Source organism: Meleagris gallopavo, chromosome 7 (assembly GCF_000146605.3).
Source record: "Meleagris gallopavo isolate NT-WF06-2002-E0010 breed Aviagen turkey brand Nicholas breeding stock chromosome 7, Turkey_5.1, whole genome shotgun sequence".
Classification (NCBI taxonomy): Eukaryota; Metazoa; Chordata; class Aves; order Galliformes; family Phasianidae; genus Meleagris; species Meleagris gallopavo.
Genome location: NC_015017.2, coordinates 2,348,885 through 2,352,553, shown reverse-complemented (window position 1 = coordinate 2,352,553; position 3,669 = coordinate 2,348,885). Strand labels below are relative to the sequence as shown.

The 3,669-nt window shown below is 46.1% G+C and overlaps 1 long non-coding RNA gene across 1 annotated transcript; it reads right to left on the bottom strand.

The window, feature by feature from the left end:
- LOC116216790 lies at nucleotides 1-2,962 on the bottom strand. The gene is made up of 2 exons (XR_004160248.1): nucleotides 862-2,962; nucleotides 1-234 (listed from the first exon to the last, which is right to left on the bottom strand). It is a non-coding gene; the product is annotated as an uncharacterized LOC116216790 (long non-coding RNA).
- Nucleotides 2,963-3,669: the final 707 nt, after the last annotated feature.

Here is a 3,669-nt window from a genome sequence, read left to right as displayed (position 1 = left end):
TTTTTGTCTTCCGGAAAGCAATGAGAGTGGAAAAATATCCATTCAAAATGAAACAGAAAGTTGCTCCTTTTCACCTCCTTTGTCTTCTGTGGAAGAGTTCAGTGAAGTTTCCTTTGCAAAATATTTTTCTTGCCCTTGCAGTTGTTTCAGCTCTCCCGGCTGCTCTGATTACTTACCACCTCCAGAGTTCCTGTGACATTTATTTAATGATCCCAAACAGCCCACAAGTGGAAGCTGAATGAAAAGAAAGCATAATATTAGCAAATTATTACCAAATCATTTCCACCTTCTTTGAATGCCAGTATCACTGTGAATGGTTTTCTCCATATTAGCCTAGTTAGTTAGTTTTGCCACACTGGTACATACTAGACTGGCATTATCATGCCTGTCAAACCTTGGCCCATTTGCCAAACTAGATGATCATTGTGGTCCTTTTCAACCCAGGCTATTCTATGATTCTATGATCTGTCCCACTCAGAGGGCTGGGATGTGAGCTGGATGGCACACAGCAGCAGTGCTGGTCAGGATGGGACCCTGCTGGAGCCCTCCTCAGGAAGGTATTTTGGTATGGACCCAGCAGCTCCACAGTTCACTGGCTGTTGGCGTAGCTATTTAATTTAAGCCACAAAGCTATTTATTCTGTCAGAACACTGCGCTTTTATTAGCCATTTATTTACAGTATGTGGCATTCCCCACGTGCACGACCTGCTCACGAGCACAGAAGGAGGCTATTTATTTTGGAGTCTTGTCTAATTTACACTAACTGTGGATCAGGGACCCATAAAAAGGCTGGCAAGCAAAGCAGAGCCAGGCTGTGGGCTCTGGCTACATGGCAACGACAAGGCACTATTCATCACTCACCCATAAACACGCTGAGATGGCCATGGTCTGGGAGCAGATCTGGCCAAGGTGGGTCTGTTTTTTAATGCTTGCTGAACAAATAGGTGTGTGTTGGCTGCCTTGGGCTGCTGCATGTGCCTGAAAGTGACACTGCTACAGCAGGGAGCTTTTACAAGCTGCACGTCACTGCAGCCAGCCTCTTTGCTTTGTCCATGAAGACACAACTCCAAGTGCCCAAGGCAGTTTGGAGTTCAGTTTCCATCTACTGAAAGTATAGAAGGGGGAGAGGCGCAGCCACGTTTCAACCTATGAGAGCAAAAAATAAAGAGCATGATGACTAGGAACTGTTCTACAGCATTTCCTTCTGCAGCACCCCAAAGCATTCTCAGGGAACCCTGCAATGCCAAACTTCTGGGCACAGCAACAAATAATCATTGTTTAGCAGCCTTTTGTAATCCACCCAATGGTTTTTAAATAAACTGGATGGAAAATAATGGAGATTTCAGGCCCTGGAACCCATTACTCTTGCATGCCAAGAGCAATGTCACTAAGTGCAACAAGGACCCCGAAGTTAATGAAATTCCTGCCTGAGCAAACTTCTGTCATGCTGTTCAGTAAAATGACTTGTGCATCATAAAAGCAACATCACTCAAACTGTTAAAGTGCCCTCTGTGTAACGTAAGGCGAAGGCACAGGAGGAATATATTTGTTAAATTACATATAACCGGTCATATATATTTAAAATATATCTTTATTAGGTTACTGGAGGTTGTTGAGTTTAAAGCACGATGGTGAATTGATCAACTGCTGTGCCAGTGATAGAAGTCTCCCGTTTGAATAGAAGACTGAAAAATTTTAACTGATTTCCATACAGAACAGCAATCCATCACCCCACCACGCCTGGAAAGACTCCATTTCTAGAGCAGCTTTCTGTGAAAGTGCTTCATTGACAGTCAAATGAATAAATAGCTCAACCACTTCAAAGTCCCCAAAGGAGCATTTGTTTGAAGAAGGCATTTTCGACAACAGCATCCACCCTGTTTCTAAAATTCCTCATAATCCTCCACACTGACTGAAGCTCTGTTTTGCGTGAGAAGAGAACTGTAGGGGAAAAAAAAAAGCCTTCCAGACGGCTCTAATTAAGCTTTGTCCTGATTAAACACATATCCAGAGCTGGATTTTTGAAGTCTTACCCTCTGTCCAAGTGGAACCGGCTGCAAGTCGAATGTGGACTGAACTTGTGAGCTTTACTGGCCTTTGGATGTCCATGCAGGGGATGGAGTTTGGCTTCTGGCATCTCACCTGCTGCATCCCGCACTGTGCCAGAGGATGCACAGGACCGACTTCACTTCTGCTGGATGAAGGCTGGAAAGTCTGGGAGTGCATATTTGAAGGGCTGACTGACTCGTTTCACCTCCACTCTCCCCCTCCTTAAAGTTTTTAAAGAATTTAGCTGGAATTTATTTTTGAGATCAGCTACACGCAGCGCCTGTGAGTAATCTACCCTGGCTAACTCCAGGTGTCATTTATCATTTTCTCCGCTCCTTCGTTAATAGAGCTGCCCATAAAAGATCCAACAAGCCAGCAGCTTGTTGTGTCAGTTCACATCCATGGAGCAAGTGAGACCAGACCTTCATCTTGGGCATATTTGGAGCTTTCATTGCTTTTGGACCAAAACCCCCAGGATCAGCAGCAGCAGCAGCAGCAAAGCTGTTGTTACACACCAATCACAGAAACAAAACCATTCCCCTTGGAGAATGCTGGTATGCTGTTGAGCAACAAAGGTACGGAAAGCATTTCCAATTGCAGGTTGAAGGGAGGTTTCTTGGAAGCAATTACTTTGCACTTTGTTGTTCTGATTCACTGACATAAACTTGGAGGGCTCACTGTGTTTCTTCTCCCAACTGCAGCTGTCACCTCTTAGCTTACGTCTGGCTCCTGGCTGAGCATTGTGCAGACCCATGGGTGCAGCACGGGCCTTGCAATGGTCCTAATGCATTCCACTGAGAGGCAAGCACCCCAAAATCTCAGTACTGTGTGAATTGAATCTTAGAATAGAACCTAGAATGGCCTGGGTTGAAAAGGACCACAATGCTCATCCAGTTCCAACCCCCTGCTATGTGCAGGGTCGCCAACCACCAGAGCAGGCTGCCCAGAGCCACATCCAGCCTGGCCTTGAATGCCTCCAGGGATGGGGCATCCACAACCTCCTTGGGCAACCTGTTCCAGTGCCTCACCACCTTCTGTGTGAAAAACTTCCTCCTAATATCAACCTAAACCTCCCCTGTCTCAGTTTAAAACCATTCCCCCTTGTCCTATCCACTTTGTAAACAATTATTTACATGCTCCCTGAGCTGTGGGTTACTGAGCTCTCTTTGCCCTCCAGCCTCCATCCTCAGGCACTGCCCTATTGCTTTGCACACCCATCCTACGGCTTAAAAAATACGAGCTGTCAAGAACAGGCAGATGGAAAAACACCAGCAGGAGGGTGGCCAGCTGATGTCTTTAACACCTGTGGAGGTGTCAGCCTGGAGGATGGGTGGAGGGATGGACACCATGTGCCTGAGATCACAGCACAGCCATCTCACCATGAGCTCCACTCCCCTTGCAGGCATCTCTCCAACACACCATATTTTTTGCCAAGGGCTTAAGCCACTGGCAGTTCTTTTCACAGTCTTCTCCATCACCTCTGAAAATACCTGATGCTGATCTTGAGCAGATATCAGAGCTCAGATAATAGTTTTAAAAGGCAGAGGAAGGGAGACTGTCAAAACGGAAAGAAACAAGAGTGGGGCAGAAGTCTTCTGGAGAAGGTTGTGCACAGGTGGT